Source organism: Octopus sinensis, linkage group LG3 (assembly GCF_006345805.1).
Source record: "Octopus sinensis linkage group LG3, ASM634580v1, whole genome shotgun sequence".
NCBI lineage: Eukaryota > Metazoa > Mollusca > Cephalopoda > Octopoda > Octopodidae > Octopus > Octopus sinensis.
Window position 1 is genome coordinate 68140581 of NC_042999.1, and position 14273 is coordinate 68154853.

Genomic DNA, 14273 nt, shown 5'->3' on the forward strand with positions numbered 1-14273 from the left:
ATATGGTACTTAACTTAGATGCACCAGAATTTTTTATGGTATTACCGATAAAATTACGTGAGGTGATTATAACCAAGAAAAAAGCAACAAGAATGGATCAGTAGTTTAGTACAATTGTTTCATACTATAAACATTTTATTTAAAGCTGCAAATATTACAGCAAATATAATGTCAAGTATTCTTCAGCTAAATTTCATATAGGTTTTCCAAACATCTTGGAGAGTGTAAATATCCTTACGAAGTTATACGAGTGAGTTCCATGAATTTGAAGTAATATTCCAAGCAGACTGTATAAGTTTTCCAATAATACAAAGTTTTTAAATTAATTATTGATATCCCAGAGAAGATAAATATACTCATAAAGATGTGGGTATAAGTTCCAATCTAACTGTTGCAGACCAAATTCTATAGTAGCATGAAAGACAGCGGGGTAGGTTTAGCAAGAGCAAAGGACAGCAGGAGAAAAAAATATAATGGGGATGTAAGAAGGAATAAAGATACTACCAAGAAAGGTCAGTCTATATCAGTGGTGACAGAATATCTAGGACAGTGTAGAAGGAATCTTAAATTCTTAAAAGAACAGTAAGTTTGACCACTTCCAGTTCTCAACTGAAAAACTCACAGAATTAATAGTGGGAATAAGAATACAGGAAGATCAAAGGAAAGCACTAAAGGGGTCATGGGTTATGGGTAGAGAGAGATACAGTAAGAAAATTAAGATTAACACTAGAATAGAAGGTTATTTATTTATTGTTGTTTATATTTTAACTTTTGTTTTTATATAGTAAGAAGGAATTTAGGTCAACATCTAGAGGTCAATTAAAATCAATAGCAGATGGTAGGGGAATCGTACCTATTTAAAATTTATAGTGAAAATCAAATATATCACTGTATTACATGTTAAATTTAGAATAGAATTAGGAAAAATTAGCTATTTTTAGATTAAAGTAAGGTTAATTAAATTGACTATAAAGTCAATTAACATAGTACAATTACTATTTAATTTTTATATTAAAAAGGTGCAGTTAGAAAAAACAACAATAGGAGAACTTGCAAATTTCTATTTGAAATATTTTAAAGTTTTGATTTTTGAGTGAATGCAGGACAGACCCAAGGAATACATTTCAACAGAAATCTGGTCACAAAAGGGTTAAAATATAATTAGCTACTCTTTTATAAGTTCCAGCCAGTGGCCTGTTGACTATGGCCATGTTAGGCTGCAAAAATACTGAACGAAAGATTTAAGAATTAAAAAACACAAATTCAATTCTTTAAATAAAATTCTGAAATTAAAGGAATACATTTCAACAGAAATTTGGTCACAAAAGGGTTCAAATATAATTAGCTACTCTTTTATAAGTTCCAGCCAGTGGCCTGTTGACTATTGCCATGTTAGGCTGCAAAAATACTGAACGAAAGATTTAAGAATTAAAAAACACAAATTCAATTCTTTAAATAAAATTCTGAAATTAACTTTTTAACTCTTTTTTTAATAAATTTTTATACCAAAAAAAAACAGCTTCTGGTATTAAAAGTGTTTAATTGAATTTCAAGTAATTATCTTTGGCAAGTTTCATGTTAGATTATTAATGTACTAAAGAACATCCTAGAATATTCTTTTAACAATGCCTTTGTAATATTCTAAACATTTCCATTTCCATTTCTTTCTTTCTTTTTTTTATTTTGTAATTGTATTTCTGAAATATGAAAGAATGCAAATCAAGTTGCAAATTGAATTCAACTTTAATTTAAATCTACAGTGAATAAATATTATTATATTGAAAAGATGTGAAGAGACAACTTCAGTTGTACAGAAGACTAAAGATATTCTAAGTGATTCCCATCAAGGTAGTGAAGCAGGGAAGCAGAGAGCGCGTGTCTGTGAGGGACGGGGAAGGAGATGAAAGTGGTTAAGTTAAAGCTGAATCTAAAATATCCTCATCATCATCATCATCATTGTTGTCATCTTCGTTGTTTAGCATCCACTTTTCTATGCTTGCATGGGTCAGATTTCCTGTAGCTGGATGCCCTTCCTGTTGGAGAATCCTCACCTGTTTCCAAGAAAGGTATCATTTCCTCATGACCATACATTATTTCCAAGGAAGACTGCAAATGAAAGGTACCGCTTTCATATTGGTAACATTCGTTTACTGTAATCACAAGAAGTCAAGCCAAGAAGACAGTGACAAACACACACACACACAAACACAGATGCACACTCACATGCAGATACACACACATGCACATACATATGCACACACAAACACACACACACACACACGCATACATATATAGGGTTGCCCAAAAGTCACCTGACAGCAAATCAAAACCATTTAATTCCAAGATTTTTTTTTATGTTTAACAAGTGAATGAATTTAATAAAAGCATCTAAATATGCAACATCATGAAAATAGTTCAAACTGAAGTCCTTCTTGAGTGACACGTTTTTCCATTTGAGTCAATATATACAGAATTACAGATAATATTTGTGTAATTTTGGTTTACTCATGGGCGGCTTTGGGCCAATCCTGTACATATACACATGTTAGTGTAGCAATTCATATTGGCACTACTTTGCGATGGTAGCTTAATTTAGTCATTTTGCTTAAACTAACCAATCACTGCTGGCCGCAGAAGGATACACGCAGCCCGGGCAGTGAAGCGCAAGTTTTAAAAAGAAAAGCCAGTAGTCAAGTAGATTGGACATGGTAAGCAGGTTAGATGAGCTTCGGCCTGGCAGGACTTTGATCAGAAATTAGCACTCATCAATGGAAAGACTTCTACCTTAATGCTCCGACTTTTTTTTTTTCCAATTCATGGGAATATATTAAGGAATGAACATTTGTTTACTGCTCCTGATTGGGAAGGCTGATATCTACGATACACAGATTGAAAAAATTATTGATGAATTAACACTTGATTCCTTCCTGATTATCGGAAAGGCTTACCTGCAAAGCTCCGGTAATATCTTGATTGCACCAGAATAAATTCTCAGGTTTGTTAACCAAAGCAGAACACTGTCTCCTCGTATTTTATTGTGCTTTTTATGCAAACATCATCATCATCATCATCATCATCATCATCGTTTAACGTCCGTTTTCCGCGCTAGCACGGGTTGGACAGTTTGACCGGGGTCTGGGAAGCCAGGGGCTGCTCCAGGCTCCAGTCTGATCTGGCAGAGTTTCTATGGCTGGATGCCCTTCCTAACGCCAACCACTCCGCGAGTGGAGTGGGTGCTTTTTTACTAGCCTTCTGACATGCACTCATTCAAATAGGTACCCCGCATTAACCAACATCTCCTTTGCCACTCTACCATAGAAAACGGATATTAACTGATTATGATGAAGACATATACATACATTTATATCTATGTAAGCATGTTGTTCTCTTTCCCTTTTTAATTCAGAGTAAATTCTGACTGGTCACCTACTTGGTAGCAAGGTTGTGAAAAAAAAAAGTGTCATGTTTTAACCATCATGCTTTATGCATGACATGTACATACATACGTGGAACTTTGCGTGGGACCTTGCGTGGAACCTTACGTGGCACCTTGCATGGAACCTTGCATGGAATCTAGTATGCCACCTTGCATGGCACCTTGCGTGGAACCTTACGCGGAACCTTGCATGGTACCTTGCATGGCACTTTGCATGGAATCTGGTATGGCACCTTGTGTGACACCTAGTGTGGTACCTTGTGCAAATGTCTTCTACTTATAACCCCAGGCCCAAGAGCAAAGACAAAAAAACCGCAACAACAACAACAATCCTTTCTACCAAAAGGCACATGGCCTGAAGTTTTAGTTGGAGAAAAGCACCATCCAAGTATGACCAATGCCAATGCCACCTGACTGGCACTAAAAAGCTCCATTCAAGCCTGGCCTATACCAGTGCCACCTGAGTGGCTCCTGTCATGGTGGCATGTAAAAGCACCCACTACACTCCAGCTGTAGAAACCTTGCCAAATTAGACTCAGTGGAGTGAAGAGGGGAGACTGGTATGCATGGGTGACTACTGGTCTTTTATAAACAACCTTTCCCGGACTTGCACCTCGGAGGGGAACTTTCTGTGTGCAATCCCTTTACCTCTGCCTTACCTTTTCCCAAGACACCTTATTGTAGCATTGTGGTATGTGTGCCTCAGTGCTATGATAGCAGAGTGCAAGCTCCTACAAGAGCCTCTCACACTGGACAAGTCAAAGGACAGAGGCAGCCCTGGGTTAACCATTAAGCAGAAGAAGCCCATGCTTAGGGCACTAAGGGTAGGGAGATAACTACAGAAATGATTAGTAGTTTACAGCACAAAAGAAATTGCTTTAAACTTGCTAAAACAATATTCAAAGTGGTTTATACAATCAGAAATATGATTTCAAAGTGATCAAAGAATTAGCAATTCAAAAAATGAGAATTTTTTTCAAATATAAATAAAGAGGAAGTATACAAAAATAAATATTATTTTCCATCTCACTGTTTCGTTTTGTTTCATTAAAAAAAATAAAAATTGATTTCATGTTTTGTTATTGTTTATATTTTGAATTATTTATATACGGAGGCACCAACATTTTTTCAAGTGCTTAGGGTTTTAATGGGTATTAATCTGGCCTTTGATAGAGGCCAGATTAATATGAAACCCTTCTACACAGAAGGGAAAGTGGGTTTGTGTAGAGCCATCATCGCTATCTAAGAGAAAAAAAACAATGTTACAGAGAAGCATTGATGACAATTTAAAACCAACAGGACAAAGGAAAAGATGTTCAAATTCCACTGAAGTCGACTTTGCCTTTCATCCTTTCGGGGTCAATAAAATAATTAGTAGTAGACCACTGGCTAGGTCAATGAAATGGACTTAACCCTTCCTCTGGCATTGCTAGCCTTGAGCCAAAATTTGAAATGAGTATAGTCACAAGCCAACATAAACACATTCTTTTCTTTCTCACCCTTCATTCAATGAGACATCCAGGATGTGGAAATTGGAGAGAGAGGTGGCTGCACCAGCATTTGGCTGGTTGTAATTTCACCTAAGTAGACTGCAGCAGCATAAAAATGAAGAGACTTGCTCAAGAACATAACAGGCTATCCAGCCCAGAATTCAAACCCACAAACTTACAAGCCAGAACCCCAATACCCTAGACAGGACACTAAGCCAGAACTGAAACAAACAGGAAACCAACTGGAGTGAAAGAGGAAGACACCCCAGAGTCAAGTCAAGAACAGTGAGCAACGGTCATCGGTCATCAATAGCCTCTGCTCCCTAGGGAGCAAAGTGCCTAAGTAAAAGCATTTATGGGAAGAAATTTGCTGATTCGATCAACACCAATATTTGATTGGTATTTTATTTTATTATCCTCGGAGGGATTTGAGGCCAAAAACATAAAGAGTTGGAACAATTACATCAAAGCATTTTGTTTTTATTATATTCTGATGGTTCTTCCAGTTAGTTGCCTTCCAAAGTAATAACAATAACAACATCACTATCATTAAACTGTAAAATATTCTAATGTTTTATTTTGTGAAGTTCATAGATAAGCACAGGTATGCCTGGGTGATTGAGAAGCTTGCCTGTCGACCTTGTGGACTTTGGTTCAATCCCAGTGAGTGGCACTTTGGGCAATTGTCTTTTGTTATAGCCCTGAGTCAACAAAAACCTTATGAGGCGATTTGGTAGATGGAAACTGAAAGAAGACTGTTGCATGCATACATATATACATGTGTGTGCATGTGCGTGTGCTCCTGTCTTGATATTTTGATACTGGTAAATGAGAATCTGTTATTTGCTAACAATCTGTGATGCTGACAGCTAAGTGGACACATAAACATAAGTTTGAGGGACTGAATGCAAGCCACCAATCCTCTCAGAGTGAAAGGCAGATTGTTTGATGACTGTGTGCAAACAACTGTGCTGCATGGCAGCGAAATATGGGCTATGACAGGCATAGGCTTCAGAGAAATGAAGCCAGTATGCTTCGCTGGATGTGCAATGTCAGTGTGCATGCATGACAGAGTGTAAGCATCTTGAGATAAAAGTTAGGCATAAGAGGAATCAGATATGGTGTGCAAGAGAGACGACTGTGCTGGTATGGTCATGTGATGTGTATGCACAAGAAAAGCTGTGTAAAGAAGTGCCTATTTCTAACTGTGGAGGGAACCTGTGGTAGAGGTAGACCCAGAAAGACATGGGATGAGGTGATGAAGCATAATCTTCAAACTTTGAATCTCACAGGGGCAATGACTAGTGAACGAGTCCTTTGGCAATGTGCTCTGCTTAAGAGGACTCATCAAGCCAAGTGCACCCGTGCTGGTAGCATGTAAAAAATCAACCTTTGAATGTTGAGCCTGATGGAAGCAAAGTGGCTGAGTTCTTTTCAAGCATTGGCCTCATAGAGGTATAGTCATTGAGTTCCTTTCGAGTGTTGGGTCTCATGGAGGTGAGGTGGCTGAGTCCCTTTTCAGCATTGGGCCTTATGGAGGCAAGGACCAAGACCTTGGGCATTATATCGTGCTTGAGAAGACCCATCAAGCCGAGCAAGCTCACAGACGTGGCAGATACTGGTGTTACACGAGAGTGTAGAAAGTGCTTTTACGTGCCACCAGCACGAGGGCCAGTCTGGCGGTATTGGCAATGGCCACACTCGAAATGGTGTTTTTTATGTGTCACCAGCACAGGAGTCAGTCCAGCGGCACTGGCAATGACCTCACTCGAATGTTTTGTTCACATGCCAGTAAAGCGACACTGGTAACGATCATGCTCAGATGGTGCTTTTTATGTGCCACCGGCACGGAAACCAGACAGCTGCTCTGACAGTGATCTCGCTCGGATGGAGCTGTTAGCACTCCACTGGCAAGGGTACCAGTCATCGAATTTGGTTCAATTTCGATTTCACTTGCCCCAACAGGTCTTCACAAGCAGAGTTTAGTGTCCAATGAAGGGAGGTTGACATGGGTGCCATTCGTCAAATTTGGTTCGATTTCGATCGTCATAGCGCTGACTGTGGGCTGGTAGTGGTAGACAGTTGCCCCACTGGCGCTCAGACCGAGGTCTGATCGCCATAGCACTGACTGCAGGCTGGTAGTAGTAGACAGTCACCCCAATGGTGCCCAGACCGAGGTGCCATGCAGTGGGGAAATGTACTTATGAAGTGAGTTTCTTACCACACCTATTTATTTATTCCATCCACTTCTTCAGAACCAAAGAGACGAAAGAAATGCTAAGAGTCACCAAAACATGATTATTGCAGTAGTTTGACTTACACATGAGCAGATGTGTACACACAAACAAACACAGACACACATGCACACACACACACACATGCACACTGACATACATACATTCACACACATACAGTCACACACGATGACAGATCGACATGCATGCACATACACAAGCACAAACACTGACACACACACATACACATTAATACATACATAGACACTCTGACATACACTAACACACACTGACATGCACTAACACACAAACACACACACATACATACACAGACATGCACACACACACACACTAACACATACACACTCACACACACACACACACACACAACACACATGCATGCACACATACACACTAACATGCGTAGATCACCCTTGCATCTCTGTGATAAAGTGTGATCTAAAATCTAGCATTAATTCATTTAATCAGTCGACAAATAAGATCAAAGAAGCTGAAAATGGATTTCTATCCATTAAAATTTCTAATCATTAAAACAAAATGGGATTACCATAAATTTACATTCAATAAAATTTGTTTTCATTAAAATTCATATCCTTAAAAACGTGTGCCCATTAAAATCAATATACCCATTAATGTGTGTATCTATTAAAATGTGCATTGGTTAAAATGTGCATTGGTTAAAATTTGTATCACTTAAACTATATATATCTGTGAAAATGTGTGCTCAATAAAAAGCACATACATTTCAACATTTGTTGTATCTATTAAAAGCTGTACCCATTAAAATCTGAATCCATTAAATTTTTTAATGCTACACATAGGTGAAGGTCTATCTGAAATAGTTAAGAAGGTTGCTTTGTGACCAAATGGTTTCTGGTTCTGCCCTACTGTGTGGCAACATGGGCATGCATCTTCTGCAATACCTTCAGGCTGACCAATGCCTTGTGAGCAAATTTGGTAGATGGAAACTGCAAGGGAGTCTGTTGTATATATTTCAACATGTGACCTTGTAAGCACCGCCAGCAATTTTTTTCCTCTGTCTTCCCTTCTCGGGATCTTTCCTTCTCCTTTGTTTCCGACGAAGATCTCCGCTCGAAACGTCAAACCCTCCTTCTTCCCTTCTTTCCTGAGCATCCAATAATACTTTATTTGTTCCACGTCCTCGCGTTGCTGTGTTTTTTTTGTGTTTTCTTGTTTGGATTAACTATATATATATATATATTATATATATATATATATATATATTATATATATATATATATATAGATAGATAGATAGATAGATAGATATATAGATATATATACATATATATAATAATAATATTAGGGAGTATGTATTATGTATGTATGTGTGTGTGTGTGTATGTATGTATGTATGTATGTATGTATGTATGTATGTATGTATGTATGTATGTATGTATGTATGTATGTTTGTGAGTCTTGGACATTTACCCCCATGGGCATATAACCCCACAAGGACAATTACCTCTGAGGACAACAGATGATGATTTAAAACTTATATATTGGAGAGGGGGTAATTAACCAAGGCAGAATAATTGCCTTAGGGGGTAGTCATCATCTAGGGGAATTGTCCTAGAGGGGGTAATTGTCCTGATACGATGTATGTAAATATGTATTCATACATGTAAGTATGTATGCATGTATGTATGTATGTATGTATGCATGTATGTATGCATGTATATATGTATGTATGTATGTATGTACATATGTATATGTGTGTGTGTGAGAGGGTACATATTTGTCTCTCTTTTTACTTACTTGTTTCAATCATTTGACTGCGGCCATGCTGGAGCACCGCCGTTAGTCAAGCAAATTGACTCCAGGACTTTTCTTTGTAAGCCTAGTACTTATTCTATCGGTCTCTTTTGCTGAAACGCTAAGTTACGGGCATGTAAACACACTGGCATCACTTGTCAAGTGATGTTGGAGGGACAAACACAGACACACACATATATATAATATACATATACATATATACGAAGGGCTTCTTTTCAGTTTCCGTCTACCAAATCCATTCACAAGGCTTTGGTCGACCTGAGGCTATAGTAGAAGACACTTGCCCAAGGTATCATGCAGTGGAACTGAACCCGGAACCATGTGGTTGGTAAGCAAGCTACTTACAACACAGCCACTCCTGCATGTATATCTTGACATGTGTCTTTGTCCTTATGTTAGTTCTCCACACCCTCCTGGCAACCGATGTTGGTTTGTTTATGATTTGTAACATAGCAGTTTGGCAAAAGAGAACGCTAGAATAAATAACAGACCTAAAATCGAAAAGAATAAGTGATGGGGTCGATTTCTTTGACTAGAATCCTTCATGATGGTGCTCCAGCATGACTGTTGTTTTGTGACAGAAACAAGTAAAAAATAAAAGATCACATAAGGCTATCATCGACCTTCTGATAAAATAATTGCAATTAAACTCAAAGGCTTTGTATCATTTGAAGCTCACTGGTCAAAAGAGAAGCCAATTAATGCTTGTTATTAATTCAAAGTGTATTTTCATAGAAATAATCAATAATTAGGTGGAGGAGTGATAAGTAGCTTGCTTACTAACCACATGGTTCTGGGTTCAGTCTCACTGTGTGGCACCTTGGGCAAGTGCCTTCTACTATAGGCTCAGGCTGACCAAAGCCTTGTGAGTGGATTTAGTAGATGGAAACTGAAAGAAGCCTGTCATATATATATACATATATATATTATATATATCAATATGTGACTGCGTATCTATCGTTGGCGATTTTCTTTCTCTGTCTTCCCTTCCTTGGACCTTTCCTTTTTCTGTTTCTGATGAATAGCTCCACTTGAAACGCTAAATCCTCCTTCTTTCTTTCCTTTCCTGAGTGTCCAATAACACTATACTTGTTCCATGTTCTCACATTGTTGTGTTTTCTCTTTGTTCATGTTTTGATTAACTATATATATATATATATATATATATATATATATATATATATACACACACACTAGCAGAGACACCTGGCAATGCCAGGATTAAAATGGCATAGTTTGTATATAATATATTACAATTATGTTGCAACAGGTGATATGGGAAAGTGAAGCATTGACAACAAAACATTTGTGGAGTAAATGATGGGCTAATTCGACTGGCCAAACATCCGTTTGAAGTATTTCAGGCCCTAACCTGTCATACAAAATTGGGAGTGGGGTTATGTGATTTTTGGATGCACTGAAAAGTTGTCAGTGGTTATATTCTCTTTTGCAGCAGTCAGCGCTGTGTCTAACACATCCATCATCTGAAATTTTATCACATCCTTCAGGTTTGTTGTCCTGCGTCACTCATAAAGTAAATTTGGAGGAACTGTGGTTGTTCATTTAGGGATAACAGGGAACCAATGAGAAGATAGACTTGCCCTTGAACTTTGACGTCATCGTAAATTGATGCTTATCTATCTTAGATGCACCAAACGATGTCATTTGAAATGCAGCATTGTATTGTCTGATATTGTTCAGAAAATCCTTTGACTAGAAGATCCATAAGAGGTTGAGAAGGAGCTGGTAGTGCTGGCAATATTACCTGACCACCTGAGTAGCACATACCATTTATTTCATTTGAAAATTTTAAAGCTCTACAGAAAAGACAATTTGTGTTTAGCACACCAATTTGGAAGAAGTAATTATTTTTATAAGGATGGGATGGATTATATCTGAAAACAGCTTCAGGAGTTGTGAAGAACGAATTTGTACATAGTCTGTTTCTGAGAACTATTCTATTGGACCTCTGTCTAATCATTAAAACATTGATTGAATGATCCAACATCAACTGCTGCAACATGCATTTGCTGATCTTGGGAAAGTCTCATCTAGCTTCTCTCTTCAGACTCTCACCTTTGGTTTTCTACAATCCTCCTTGCTTTATACTTGTTTCTGGAGAGATTACATCTTTCCTTTGGTGGCATATTTTTCCCAATATTTTTTTTTTTAAATCTGAACATAGAAAGAAATTATACATTAATCCCTATTTTTGTAAGCAGTTGTATCCATAAAAATTTTATTTAAAGAGAGCAGAAATTGAAAGAAGAGAAAGTAAAAAAAAAACAGAAAGAAAGTGAAAGATGTACGTAATGGACGTGTGTGTGTGTGTGTGTGTACATGTGTGTGTGTGTTTATGTGAGAGAGAAAGAGGGTGAGAAAGAGAGCTAGAGTGAGTGAGTGAAGGTGTAGCGTGATGATTGATGTCTTTTAAGGTACACACACATATAGAAAATCTGATGTCATCATATAAAATTTTTACAACAGTTGATTTATGGAAACGATTATGATAAATTTTTGAAATGTAAATATGTGACTGGAAATTAAGTTTAATTTGTAGCTAAAATAGTACTGAATCTTTTGACACCCATTACGTCAAAATCTGTAACTCGGTTTTGGAAAGCATAAGGAATATATGATATATAGAACAGTATCTCACATAACAATACAGACGTAATACTGCAATAGTGTAAGAGATAACAGCTTGCTCTGGGCTCACATTAGGCAAGAAGTCGAAAATTTTTGGGGCCCATAACACTGCATGGACTTTTGCTTTTGTAGTTGACACCTGTTGCTTTAAGTGTTTTATTTGTATTATACATATATATATATATATATATAGGGGCACAAATAACTACAGGGGCATCAAGCTGTTGGATCAGGTAATGAAGGTTACGGAGAGGGTTATAGCCCAGTTAATTAGAGAGTTAGCTTAGATGATATGCAGTTTGGGTTCGTGCCAGGGAAAAGTACTACTGATGCTATATTCCTGGTAAGACAGCTGCAGGAGAAATACCTAGCCAAAGGTAAGCCCTTGTACCTGGCTTTTGTTGACTTAGAGAAAGCCTTTGACAGGGTCCCCCGATCCCTTATCTGGTGGTCAATGAGGAAACTAGGGATAGATGAATGGTTAGTGAGAGCTGTGCGAGCCATGTACAGAGACGCAGCTAGTAAGGTGAGGTTGGCAACGAGTACAGTGAAGAATTCCGGGTAGAGGTTGGGGTCCACCAAGGTTCAGTCCTCAGCCCCCTCCTATTTATCATAGTCTCCAGGCAATAACGGAAGAATTTAAGACAGGATGCCCCTGGGAGCTCCTATATGCTGATGACCTTGCTCTAATTGCTGAGTCACTATCAGAACTGGAGGAGAAGTTCCAGGTGTGGAAACAAGGATTAGAATCGAAGGGCCTTAGAATCAACCTAGCCAAAACCAAAGTCCTAATAAGTAGGAAGGTGGACCAACCACAAACGACTTCAGGTAGATGGCCCTGCTCGATCTGTAGAAAAGGTGTAGGTAGAAACTCTATAGGTGCACCAAGTGTAAGCTATGGACACATAAGAGGTGCAGCAATATCAAAGGTAGGCTAACTGGGAAGATAGTTTTCGTATGTGGCAGATGCTCAGGAGAAATAAACACTGGAAATGTGCAGAGACCAACTTACCACGTTCCAGGGAGACAAACTAGAAGTAGTTGATAGCTTCCGCTACCTTGGAGACCAAATTAGTAGCGGGGGTGGGTGTGCTGAAAGTGTAACTGCTAGAGTAAGAATAGCCTGGGCAAAGTTTAGAGAGCTCTTACCCTGCTGGTGACAAAAGGCCTCTCGCTCAGAGTAAAGGCAGACTTTATGATGCATGTGTACGTACAGCCATGCTACATGGTAGTGAAACATGGGCCGTGACTGCTGAGGATATGCGTAAGCTCGCAAGAAATGAAGCCAGTATGCTCCGATGGATGTGTAATGTCAGTGTCATAATCGTCAGAGTGTAAGTACCTTGAGAGAAAAGTTGAACCTAAGAAGCGTCAGTTGTGGTATGCAAGAGAGACGGCTGCGCTGGTATGGTCATATGACGAGAATGGCTGAAGATAGTTGTGTGCAAAAGTGCTACACCCTAGCAGTTGAGGGAACCTGTGGAAGAGGTAGACCCAGGAAAACCTGGGACGAAGTGGTGAAGCACGACCTACGAACTTTAGGTCTCACCAAGGAAATGACTAGAGACCGAGACCTATGGAAGTATGCTGTGCGTGAGAAGACCCGGCAAGACTAGTCAGGCCATAACCCGTGGCCCCTACCTAGGACGTAGTCAGTCCACCTGTGCATACCTTCCTTCTTGTGACACTTGTGAAGACCTGTTGAGGCAAGTGAAAATCAAACAAAATCAAAATAGATGAACATCAATGGAATTTGTATCTTTGTGGTACCAGTGCCGGTGGCACACAAGAATACCATCCGAACATGGGTGTAGCCAGTACGCAACGACTGCCTCCATGCTGTGGGCACGTAACAATCACCACCCAATCGTGGCCGATCGCCAGCCAAATCTGGCTCCTGTGTCGGTGGCCACATAAAAAAAACACCATCCGAGCGTGGTCGTCTGCTAGCCTTGTCTGGCACCTGTGTCGGTGGCACATAAAAAAACACCATCCGAGCGTGGCCGTTCGCCAGCCTCGTCTGGCACCTGTGTCGGTGGCACATAAAAACACCATCCGAGCGTGGTCGTCTGCCAGCCTTGTCTGGCACCTGTGTAGGTGGCACATAAAAACACCATCCGAGCGTGGCCGTTCGCCAGCCTCGTCTGGCACCTGTGTCGGTGGCACATAAAACCACCATCCAAGCGTGGTCGTCTGCCAGCCTTGTCTGGCACCTGTGTCGGTGGCACATAAAAACACCATCGAGCGTGGCCGTTCGCCAGCCTCGTCTGGCACCAGTGTCGGTGGCACATAAAATCACCCACTACACTCTCGGAGTGGTTGGCGTTAGGAAGGGCATCCAGCTGTAGAAACACTGCCAGATCTGACTGGCCTGGTGCAGCCTTCGGGCTCCCCAGACACCAGTTGAACCGTCCAACCCATGCTAGCATGGAAAGCGGACGTTAAATGATGATGATGATGATGATATATATATATATATATATATATATATATATATATATAATATATATATATATGTATATATATAATATTATATATATATATATATGTATGTATAAGCAAATGAGAGAGACCTCTACATGGTATCTAAACTTGGTAGAAAAAGCAGCCAAATCTCCATCAAAACACCCTACTGTCTTAATTCAAC